The 13,291-nt window shown below is 35.2% G+C and overlaps 1 protein-coding gene across 31 annotated transcripts in view; it reads left to right on the top strand.

The window, feature by feature from the left end:
• The window catches only part of Nrxn1 (neurexin 1), a 1,068,088-nt gene that overhangs the window by 600,684 nt on the left and 454,113 nt on the right, over window positions 1-13,291 (top strand). The window lies entirely within an intron of this gene.

The raw sequence follows: 13,291 nt of genomic DNA, 5'->3' as shown, positions 1-13,291 counted from the left end.
CAATAGACACAATGCTTAATAAAGATTTTGGATTAATTAATTAATGATGGGAATTTCCATTTCCTTTTTATCTTTCCTGAACAATGGACCTTGTGCTATGCATCCTCTTTCTTCTTTTCTATTTGTTTTTCTTCTTAAGATGACTTCCTTGCATTTGCTAAAGATACTGGAGATAGTTCGTTGAAGATACAGAACTACATAACACTGATGAATAATCTGGCAGAATAAAATCAGGATTCTTTATTAAGGAAAGTCAGGTGAGATGGGAATATGCACAACAGCAACAACAAAGATAACAAAACTGAGATTTGATAGGAGGGTATCTAAGCAATCTTAAATATTTGACAACTCATAATATACTTTTCATGCTGGGGAATACAGATGTATTCCTGCTTCTGGTTATGGGAGAAAAATCCATCACCTGAAAGAAACACAGACTTGATGAATGAAAGTTTAGACTGAGTCCCAGAAAGGAGAGAGGGTTTAAGCAAAGATAAGACAAGAGATGACTAGGTTTCACCAAGGAATGAGCAAATAAATCTGACTTGCCAGGGATTCAGAGCAAAAAAAATGAAGCAATAATGGATCAAAACTGTTAATTTCTGCCAGGTTGTGATGAGTTTTGAATTCAAGGCTTTGGGTTTTATTATTTGACAAGAGATGGATGTTTTGCACAAGAATATGTAGGTTTAAAGTAACATTTCAGGATGATCATTCTGGTGTCAGTGTACAGACTAAAGTAGAAGTGAGAATTTCATGTAGAACTCAGAGTGGTCAGGAAGTGTGTGGAAACTTTTGCGAGTATTTTCTGTCTATAGAGCCTTCCATGTGACTTTACACTTCTATGAGCAAACCCACTTCTCAGCTTATGGTGTGTTAACTCATTAAGTTTGTGATGCTGGTTTTGCTGTGGTTAAACCAACAATACTCTGAGAAATAACACATCACAAATCAAATCTTCATCTGCCTTTAGATAAGTAATTGATCTAGATTAATCGATTAGCAGTTGTGAAATATGCTGCTGTTCCTGTGTTTTCAGTACAAAATATAGACTAAAACAACATGAAACCAACACTAGAAATGAAATTATATCTGTCAGAATAAAATGGTAGCTTCAAATGAGAAGCAATTCATTTTGAGGTTTCTGGTTTGAGCTTTCCACTTCCAAGTCCAGAATAATTATTAAAATGCTTCTAATAATGCCAGTTCTAAAGCAGTCCAGCCAGTTTTATTTTTATTGTCATGGTTTATCTTTCTCTGGGCAAATTATCAGTTCAGTGGTATTAAATGTTTCTTACTAAAATATTTCATCTTTATTTTAACAACTTTATTTTAACTCTAGGCTATAGTTAGAATTTATGGGGACACAAACTGGTGTTTTAGAAGAAAGTAAGTTGATGTCCACGTTACAAGGTATATGATTAGTCTCTAACATGCCACCACATATTTGCGTCTGTACAACTTTTTAAAAAGGTGAATATCACTAAATAATGTATTGTCCTATAAATTATACATGTTATTTTATAGCTGAGAAGTTAAACATAATAGTCCCATTTTCATTAATTGAAAGTCAAACATCCTATCCCAGATAAGCTCCTTTGAGAATGTGGGTCAGGTATCGTTCTCTATGTGAAGGATTCTTAACCTGAGGGGACAGATAGGAGCTCTAATTGGAGACGTACATAGGATAAGTCCATTGAGTGCCTCTAAAGGGTTTGATTCAATCTACTTTTTTAAAAAAATCAGTAATTAGAGATTACCAAATTGGCCACAACAAATCATTTGTGGTTTGTTTGAATTGCTTGTTTCGTTAAGAGAAAAAAAAAAATCAGGAAAAACAGGATGAAACAAGTGTTGATTTCTTCATGATGAATTATGCATCATGCATGGATGACTAGTTTGTCACTTTTTAACTTTCAATATACATTGTTTAGCTACAGAATTCATTGAGTCACTCTGTTTAGAAGTCCAAATATGCTAGTGTACATGGGTGATGTCATCCTGTAGGCAATCAACATAGTTCAGTGGTTTGAAGATAAATCGAAACTTGCTAATTATATTCATCTCGTGAAAGCTCAGATTAAAAAGAGACAGCCATATGCAAATCAGATACATGCAGCCCAACTGAATTATATTGTTTTATGTCTCTGCTTTCTAAATAATAGACAAGGTAACTCTACAGAATGATTCTTTTGAATATTCTGACAAGCATGATTTATGGTGTTACTAAGATGCATTCTTTGCTTAATAGTCAAATGAAAGGCTTTACTTTCCCACTGATCTAATATTGCATGAATGTATACTTTAATGTAGCTCCATTTAGAAAGTAAAGGGGGAGGGGAGAATAGATATAAATTATACCCTTACAAAAATGTACAACAGGTTTGAAATTGAAAATTGCTGTTTTAGCATGCAAAGTAGAAAACCACAATTAATTGCTTTTCTTACAACAGACAGTGTTGAACTTTGTAGAAATGCAGCATATTATGACCTTAGTGTAAAAGCTCTTTGACATATACACCTAGGGAAAAAAATGGATGCATTAAATAACATTAATGTCTTTTTTCCCATCCAGTAACAAGGGATCAGCTGCTAGATGATATGAATAACATGACAGGTCAGAGAGGAAGAATAGTGCCAAAAGAAAAGTCCCATCTATTTTAACTAGTGTGACCAGAGGCATCTGATTGCTTGGAGTAATCCAAATTTACTCTTGTTATACTGATGTTAATTATTGGTATTACCACCTTTCAGTATTACAAATTTAAATTTTTTATGTTAAAGTATAATGACCCTAATAATGATTCACCATAGCAAAATGGAGATTAAGATTAGGCCCCTGAGGGCTGGGGTTGTGGCTCAGTGGTAGCACACTTGCCTAGCACATGTGAGGCACTGGGTTCGATTCTCAGCACCCCGTATGAATAAATGAATAATTCTTTAACAATTTAAAAACTATTTTAAAAAAGAAAAAGATTAGACTCCTGAGCATTGTTACTAGTCTTTTTTCTTGATTCTTCAGTGCATGAACAAGTAAATCATGGTAACTAGAAAAATGTGTGGTTGCATAAAATGTGCTTTAACACACGATGCTAGAACTTGATTTTAGATGTACTGTTAAACGAGATACCTTGAACAGCTAATTGAACACAGAAAATAAGTGAAGCTAACCATCATGGAAACAGGTGGCCCATCCACATTTGTTTCTTAGTTGGCTAATGTCAGAGAGTTGCAAATGCTCCAACAATAGCAACAAAACCCAATAACTGTTGCTTTTAACAGAAATCACTCATGATTTTTTTTTCTGTTTTTTAATGTTTGACATTTTTTATACATTAGCTTTTCTCTCAGTATTAATTCACCTAATCTGTTCCATGCTCTCTTCTAGCTCTATTACTTTGGTAGAAGGATGGACATTCTCTCAGTGTTATGCTTGGTCTCTTTTATTACTTGCCCAAATCCTCTTTATCTCTGTTATCTCACTTTCTTTTTAATATAGTTTTCCATCATACGAGTGAGGCTGGCCTGATTACTTGTCCAGTTTCATCAGCACATTAGGATTTATTTCGTGCAATGAAGGAGCATTAACTGGGATGCAGGGGAGGGTAGGTCACTGACACCGGTACCTAGTAAAATAAGGCTTCAAATGAAGTGTATCAATGTAACCATGAAGTTCACTAAGTATATATTATAAAAGCATAGAACAGGAGGAGATACAAGTGTGTTATTTGTTTTCATGACTGAAGATCTTTTCCTTAACCTTCGTATATTATAAGGAATAAAATTTTAAACATTCCCAAAATATTCAAGCAATTGTACCCATGTTGTTTTTTAAGATGCCCGGCTACTTTTTCTTATTTCTTTCCTTCCATCCATCCTTTCTTCCTTTCTCTTTCCCTTCTTTCTTCCTTTTCCTTCCTGCCTCATTCCTTCCCTCCATCCTCCCCTTTTTGCATTACAAAATAATGGATATTGGATAAAAATGTAATGAAATATGCAGGATGCTAGCAGTATACTGTAAGCCAGAAGTCATTACTTGGATTATAATGGCACTTGCATTATTAGCATAAAATACTCTGAATTATGGGCTAAGATGAATCTAATGAGATTCCAAGTTAGGGTCCAGTGGATGTATCTATGAATTACTGGGTGTAGAACTTCAGCCTAGCAACCAAACTATCACATGCTGTCTAAGAAATGGTATTTGAAGTTCAAAATCTCTGACCACAGAATGCCAGTCTCTGGAATAAAGCAGAATGGCAGTGTCTAGGACCAAGGAGAATGCCATATTTTTAAGACTGTCAAAAAATCATAGGTAGCTTCCTTGTCTAGACTAGGACAGTTTTTCAGCCTTTTAATGTCAATAATGAAGCATAAGTTTTAGGAAAACAAGAGACAGGGTGAGGAGTCAAAAAGTTTTATTTTCTATTTAATAACATATTGCACCGCACTCCTATATTTCCACATCTCATTTGATCTTCTCCTTGTAAAACTTATTTTTGTTTCTGATGTCCAACCAGATCAGGATCACATGGGCCTTCATTTCTTTTTATTTCCCTTTTCCTTTTGAGAATGAGATGAGGGAAGGCAGAAGAAGAGAGAACTGGCACACAACTGGGCATCTACCTCTAAGGAAAAAACATTTGTGTTCTTTTATAAAATGTCCTGGGAGCAAAAATTTAATTTGATCATTATTTTTTTCCCCCATTCAAGGTGTTTTCAGTGGACAGGTCCCTCTCTGCATTCTTGATGTAATAGTAAAACACAAGCTGTCACTCTGGGTTAAGATTTCAAAGTGAATCTTTGTAAGCATTACAGTTTCCATTCAGGGCATAAATGCAAAATGCACCTGAGACAGGTGCATCCATACCTAAATCTGCAGTGAGGTGATAGTGTATTATTTCCATCTTTTTCAAAGAAAGGGAAAATAAAAATTGTAAGTTCTATGGTCAATAGAATTGTGTCATAAGACCTGGAAAAGGATATTTAGGAAGGTCACCTGGGACCAATATAGGGGCCTCAAAATTTATCTCAGCAGGTGTAGAGACCAGCTGTCACATTAGTGCACTCCACCTTTCTCTTGTGTTGTGTTCTTCCCCAATTTCCCTTCTCTGACTCCCTACTTCTTTCTCTGCCCTCTGTACATTTCCTTTTTTTTCCAGTTAGGTCTTTCCAGACTATAATATTAAAAAGGATAAAATTCACTATTACTTCTAACACTTCCAGTTTTATCTCTTTATTGATTCATTTTTCCCCATAGTACAGAGTGTCATCTACCTCCCTACATAGATTACTTATTGTACCTTACCTGTCTTCCCCCACTGGAATATCAACTCTTTGAGGGCAGGCATTATTGACCCTGTTGTTCACTATGGTATCCCCAGTGCCTAGGACAGGGCCACCATGCAGTTGGTATATCTGGTTCCTTCTGGAATGAACGCATGGGTCTTGCATGTGGCTGGTCTATCATTTTCTGACATCATCCAATCTGAAGCCTTCATTTTCCTTTTTCTTCATTCTCATTTCAGAAAACAAAGATTTCAGACAATATTTGTGCATTATACTTCCTTTATTTTTGTTTGTCTATGTTGCTGATATCTCTGGTCTGTAAGGGAAATTAAAGAAATCAAAGATATGTACTGTTAGATATAGAGATAAGAATATATAGATACCTTGGATTAAAAAAAAAAACTGTTCTATGGCAGTTACAACTTTGGAGATGTTATTTGTTTTGAATATTGAAGTTAACTTACACAAGTATAATGCACATGTATACATGCATACACACATATATGCTAATAGGCTCAATTTTAGTAAAATATCTGACCTAAGGGGAATCATAAGCTGTTTTAGCATCATGCAAACTGATAATGAGTTACCCAAAGAAAATGGTTTGAAATATTGCCATATTATTTCCATTGAGTGTTTATTTTTAATCAATACTATTCATTCTATGTTTTCTTTTTCATATTTCTGAGTAACTACTAAAATTTGCTCCTAAAAAGAGGAACAGATAATTTAAAAGTCATTATCAGTGATGAAACTTGACAATCCCTACAAAATTTTTCTGCCTTCTCTTTTAAAGCATAATTAAGTAAATCACATTGTGAGGGACTATGTAATGAAATCATCTAGAATTGATGCCAATGTAATAACTACAAATTATTAGTCCTGATAAATATTAGTCCTGGACTCAGTATCTATCATGGTATGTAGCTAAGGAGAGAGACACATGTTTTTACATACTAGCTGATTTATTTTAGAATGTTAAAAAAAAATTTCTTACAACAAATGTAAATAAGTGAGATGTCCCTCTGGGAATAGTCTGCATACCTCCATGGAGACCAGAGCCCAACATGCGATAGCTCCAAAGAATTGATTCCCATCATTATCCGCACAGTCTCAGGCCTTGGCAGCCCATGCTAGGCATGTTGACACAAATGATGTCTTCATCAGGGCTTCTGATCATCACATACTGAAACAGCGAATTTCCACTCATCTATGATGCACTTTGTCAATCAAGTGAGGTGAGAAATATAAAGAGTGAATTTTATGTGAGCCACAAAAAACACACCTTACATCATAACAAGTTTCAGGTTGCTGAAATTCATAAGAAATGAGTCCCATGGGAGGAAAAATGGATTAATCTGTGGAGTTACAAATAACTTTAACTGTAATTTAATTTATTGAGTATGAATTTTACTGTTATTCTGGTTCTTATACAAAGACCTTCAGTTACTAATAATTGTTTTCTCTCTTTAGTTTTAAGAAATTCTAAAACTTAATGCCCACTCGTTGCTTCTAGGAAGTCATTGCTGTCTGTCATTCCATGTTTTGTGTCTTTGTCTTTTATTCCTTGGTAGAGAACTGTGTTTAATATGCTTGCTCCACTTTCAGTGAGGAAGTTGTGGGGGCGTAGTAGGAAAGATCAAGGGTATCTATTGAAAGAGTTCTAATAAAATGTTCATTGTAAGCCATTTCGGCTATATATAAGATTTGTTTCTGAATCTAGTGAATTTTGTGTGAAATTTGCCTAAGTTCAACATGGGCTATCTTTGCAACTTTACAGTTTGTCCCTTTTCTTAGATTAACAAACATTTATATTATATAATCAATAGATTAAGAAGCATAGTCATAGAAATTTTTTTAAAACTTTATATAACTATGAAAGGCTCTCCTTTTGAAATGGCAATAGTATACTCTGAAATTTTGTTTTGCACTTCCTATTTAATAATTTTCTGGAAGACTTGCTGTACTATTGGACCATAAGAAGGAGAACACTTAAGACTTCTGCCCTAGAAAAGATCAATAATACTCAGGGATTTTTATTTATTTTATGCCTTGTTTACTTTTGTTTAAAAACTTTCCTTTTAAAGAAATATATTCTAAAAAGAGATATGAATTCCATGTGTCTATATATGTTGACCACGTGTTATTTTAGGAAAGTCAGTCTATGCTCTTTTATATTTGTGTTATAATGTTCTAACTTTGCATGATTATCACAGTAAGATCAAGTTTTTAGCTTAACCCAAACATGCTTGGTTTAACACCCACCATTTAGGAGATTTGGACTGGTCCAGATGATGCTGTCCTAGAGGAAAAGAGGATGCACCAGTATATTTCTTTATGGTGCTGTTTTGGGAATGACAGCCTAGTTATAACCAAGACATGCAAGTGGACACTTCCTCCTACTCTGTGGCACTAAGAATATGGCAAGGGAAACATGCTTTGTTTGCAGGAGAGGCCTAGTCCCAAGACCATTAGGAGCCAAGAAAAATGTCCTAACAAAATATAAGTGAATATTTTAATGACATGTTGTAAGATAGGTAATCTAGAATTTATAAATAGAAAAACTCTATCATAAATGTCTAGCCTAAAAACTAGCTCCCCTCCCTTTTATAAATGTAAAACCTGATGGCTCTAAACTAAACATTTTACAGTCATAAGTAGCTTTCCTGGCATACAATCCTTGATAAATACATATGTGTATGAATATGCATTTTTAAATGGAGCAGGGGGAGATCTGTCTTTCTAAGTATCTTTTTTTAAAAATCCCAAATACATGTTTGAATTTACAGGTTCCATAAAAGGAAACATGCAAATGGTTGTATTTTAGTTCAGATATAACTTAACACAGTTCAGGCAGTTAAATCAATATTCTAAATAATTTATTTAAGGCAGGAACTTGCCTACTTCTCTTTTGATTCAGAGACAAAGAACAGAATGATAATGCAAGCAAAGTGCTCTCTGGCCTCTCTTCAAAGTGGATGAGCCCTATCCCAGTTGCTTCATAGGCTGTGGCATTTATACTCTGCATCTCGCTTTGGCAAGATCAATAGGCCTATCTAGAACAGTTTTCTCATCATTATTTCCTTTTTGTCTCCTTTCTGAAATATTTGGGAGTTAGTAAGATAGTCTCACCAGTGGATAGCAGTTAAAATTTATCTCTAGTATTCTTTTTCCATTCATTTCATGCATACATTCCACCTCTCATTCATTTTACTGAATACCTGCTATGGCAGATGCTGGCCTTTGTGGGAGCAGAATGAGTATGTGAATAGTTGCCGCACCAGGAGCTTCGTTGAGAAGACACAACATACATAGGAGTGTTATGCACATGCGAGAACATGTATTACACATGTGCTGTTGGCATCCTGCACACTTTTGAGAGGCACATAGGTACCAAAATCAGCTCATTCAAGATAGGGAGATATGGCAAGCCTCACAGATATGTTTTAGAAAATAATAAAACAATAGGAATTCAGAAGAGGGAGAGAAAACTATTGACCAGAGAGCAGTGAAAGCTTTGGAGACAAATGAACACCAGATAGACCTTAAAGCTCTATTAAGTATTGGCAGGAAAGAGTAATTTGGAGAGGTAGCCTAGCTTTTCCTTCATTCCACCCTCCAGTGCCTGGCAGAGGATTTAAAAATTGCTTTGTAAATCAGAAAGTAGAATTGTTGAACTTCTGCCCCTTTGCCTAAGTGCAAGAAGGCAGAGGGATGGACAGAAGGCAGTGTCTGGTCAGACACTGAAGGGAAGTGTGACCAATGTGGGAGTAAAGGGTTCATGAAGGGAATGTCAGGATGAGGTCAGACAGACATTTAAAGCCATCAGGGGAGGAGGCTTGAAAATAAGACTGTGGACTTTGCACTCTATCTTGTGACTAATGAAGAGAGAATAATTTTACGTGAACAGTATCATAATAAAAGCTATTTTTTAAAGATTGTCTACTATTTTTGGTACTGAGAATTGAACCCAGGAGTGCTTTACCACTGAGCTACATTCCCAGCCCTCTTTATTTTTTATTTTGAGAGAGGGTCTTACTAAATTGCTTAGGGCCTTGCTAAATTGTTGTGTCTAACCTCAAACTTGCAATCTTTTTGCTTCAACCACTGGGATTTCAGGCATGCACCACCATACCCAGCAGGTTCATCTACTATAAAGAAATCTCTAAGCATGTGTATGTCAAGTAACATATGATTCCATCTACTAGCCAATTTAATCATTTGTGCAGACACAGCACCCTTTAATCTCATACATGTGATGATTGAAGTGGACTTAAAATATTACGATCTTGGAAAATGACATCTGGACTCAGTTGAGTTTGTAGGATGAGAGCTAAAATCAAAAAGTTGGCTTTCTTATTCCAAGACCAGTGTTTTTTTTTAAACCCTTAGCTTGAATGTAGTTATCTACTGGTTTTTAGGCTCAAACTGGTCCAGACAAGCCTATCCCAATGAAAGAAAGGATGCTTAAGTATATCAATTGTTCTGAGAATGAGAAGTTTGGTTATGACCCAGAGATGCAAATGACTTCTTCCTCCTATTCGATGGCACTAAAAACATAGGAAAAACAAAACAAAAACAAAAACAAAACATGCTTTGTTTGCAGGAAAGGCTTTGTCCTAAGATGATCATGAGTTGAATAGAAGCAAAGATTTTTTTCTCCTCAATTTTTCTATCAGCAGTCTCAACTGAATTTTTCCATGCTATGCATTTCTGAAAAAATGAAGTCAAATTTAGACTAAATAAATGTAATAGATACATGATAGACAGATCAACAGAGAGAGAGAGAGAGATTAAGTTCATCCTGACTTCCAACTTCTAGTGATTTCTGTGTCTAGTTAACATAAAGCATTTCTATTCGTTAGTTCCAACTATTATAAAGAGAGAGGGCCGGAAGGACATTCAATATAGAGTATATAATTTACAACATACATACACACATTTTTCACCATTAATACATGTTATCTAATCTCATTCTGTCAACAAATCTTAAAATGACCAAATAATCAAGAGAAAATATGGCAGTGTAGTTCAATCTGGCTCAAAGCTGGGCTGCCCTACCAAGTCCTGGCTCTCCCTCCTAAGCCAAGCAACCTTGGTAAAACATTAGTCTCCAAAGCCAAAATTCCCTCATTGATAACTTCAAGATAGAAAAGTGCCTAGAGTTGTGGTGTGACCATGGGAAGTAACACATTTTATGTACATGGAAAATGTTCAATATTCTTTCTAAGTGTAATCTTGGGCCGATCATAACTTCACTGGATTCTTGTGACTCCTTGGAAATTCTAGTGTTAACTCTACTGTGGGGTGATTTGTTTTCTTCACAATTGCTCATGGGAATATTTAACCAATTTATGTCGTCACTCTGTTGGGACTATACCATTCGGATGGTAACATCTTGGAGGGCTGAAATTATATCTTATTCATTCTTAAAATTCCCAGATGGGCTGGCAGTACACACTGAAAACATTGACTGAATGAATAAGTGAAGGACAACACATATTTATTGAATGTACTGCCTGTATTTAGCATATAAATTTAATTGAACAGGAAAGACAACAAGGATGGGAAAATGATACAAGTGAGAATATGATAAGTACAAGCCATAACAGAGAATCAAGGCTATGATTTTTAAGACAGGGCCATGCCAGCAAGGCTGTAGACAGTGAATAGGGACAGAATTATATTTGTGTCTTGAAAGATAGGTAATTTAGATGTGCAGAGAGGCTAAAAGTATAATTTCCTATTGAGAAGTCTTTATATGTTTTTGAACAGCAAAGTGGCAGATTGATGACAGAAATGTTCAAGGAGACTAGTTTATAACACCTTTAAAGATATCTTGGGTCAAGGAAAGAAAATGTTATGTAGGCTTTTAATGGCAAACGTTTTAATGTTATAGAAATGGAAAAGAGTCTTTGAAACAATCTAGATTTTCCCATCATTTGACAGAATAGGATATTTAGGCCATGGGAGTTTAATAATTAAAAAGAAGCAGCTTAGTAATTTTAAAAAGATCTACAGTTATTCATATCCATAGACTTATCATGGTTTCTGCAGGAAATGATGTCCCTTTTCACTTCTGTTGACCTCAGAAGTAATGGGTATAGGTACTGGATACAGGTTTTTCAAGTTCTCAAGATTGTGACTTGAGGTCTTCCTGTTTCTTGGGTGATCAATCAGTGCTCAAATTGAACTTTACAAATTCACTGTGAAAAAGGAATAGCATGTAGATTAAATTGTACTTGAAACTTAGACTTATGGGCTTGTGTAACAGTACCCCCCAGCCCCCAAAATAGATAGTTTCTTATGAATAATGGTTTCAAAGGCATGTGGAACAGAGTCAGATAGTGGACAAAAACCATAGGTGCAGGCACATGATTACACGAAAATGCTGAATCTGGAGTTATTAATTATGAAGGCAAATGTACCTGGGATATCTTTAGTTTATGACCCCTTTCCTCTTTTCCTACCTGTGTCTGGCTATACATAGGCATGAACAATCTTCCTGGCTGCAGAGATGAACAACAAAATTTAAAAGAAAGAGTTTTGCACTGAGAAGTACAAGTCATTAGGGATAGGTAGGGTGGATAGGTGGGTGCTATCACAAAGTGACCAAGAGATAAGGAACAATATTTTGGGAAACATAATCAAACCTTTTTTCAAAATTCAATGTTCCATTTGCATTTTTATAAAAGATCCCAGACAGATGATAAATACACATTTTTCTCTAAAGGGGTTAACTTTTTCTTCTTTGTTTCTTCCTTTATTTAGTAGATGAAATTTATGACTGTGTCTCCCCTTGAACATTTCATCTTGTTTTATGGAAGTTTTCCTATCACTTCTCCTCCCAATAGATGTGAGTCCATTATTTAAAGACTTACTGCCGGAGGTATCAAGATTTTGCAGAAAGCAGAAAACATGAGAAAAAAAATTTGAAGTGAAGCCAAAATTTAGGATTGAAAAATTATCACAAGAGGAGACTTAACATGAAAATATTGTAGGTTTTGCAGTTCAGCTGCCTGAATATACATCCTGATTCCACTAGTTACCACTCGTACATCTTGAGCAAGTGATTTACCCATCTTTGCCCCATTTCCTCATCTGTAACAGAATGATAATTAAATTACCTTTCCTACAGGGTTTTGTGAGTACTAAATGAGTTAATCCACATAAAGCACCTTGAAAAGTGACCAACAATTAGGAAGTACTTATTAAGAGTTACATTAGCTATTACATTTGAGTATCCTTTATTTGAAATGGTAGGGGCCAGAAGTGTTTTGGATTTTGGATTTTTCAGACTTAGAAATGTTACCTCATTTTGGATTAGTGAGATGTCGAGGGATAGAATCCAAGCGTAAATACAAAATTCATTTGTGTTCCATATATACCTTAAACACATAGCCTGAAGGTAATTTTATACAAAATTTTCACCACACATGTGTTTTCACAGTGACTCATCACGTGAGGTGAGGTGTAAAATCTTCTACTTCAACATCCTATTGGTGCTTAATAGTTTAAATTAAATATTAAGGGTCTGGGATTGTGGCTCAGTGGTAGAGCGCTTGCCTAGCATGTGTGAGGTACTGGGTTCAATCCTCAGCACCACATATAAATAAATAAAGGTCCACCAACAACTAATAAAAAGTATTTTAAAAAGTAAATATTAATAGTGCTTAATAGTTTCAAATTTTGGAGCATTTTAGATTGGGGCTTTTCAGATTAGGTATGCTCACCTGAACTATTTTCGCTATAATTATTGTTTTTGTAGGATATAATACTCCCATTATATAAATGTCAGGAAAAGAAACTGCTGAGTTTGAGTCATGTGAGTCAGTAGTCAACACGAAGCAAAACAGTCTTTTGGTACCAGTTTAGTTTGTTTCCTACTGGGAGATGGAAGAAAAAATAAGAAAGATACTAAAGCAAAGAGGCAGACATGGAATTAAAATTTTGATCAGGAAACTCACCCTTGTTTCTGACCCCAAATTGGGTTCTGACCAAC

This window comes from Urocitellus parryii, chromosome 12 (assembly GCF_045843805.1).
Source record: "Urocitellus parryii isolate mUroPar1 chromosome 12, mUroPar1.hap1, whole genome shotgun sequence".
Classification (NCBI taxonomy): Eukaryota; Metazoa; Chordata; class Mammalia; order Rodentia; family Sciuridae; genus Urocitellus; species Urocitellus parryii.
The sequence above is the reverse complement of the archived record's forward strand: the minus strand, read 5'-3'. Positions and strand labels throughout refer to the sequence as shown.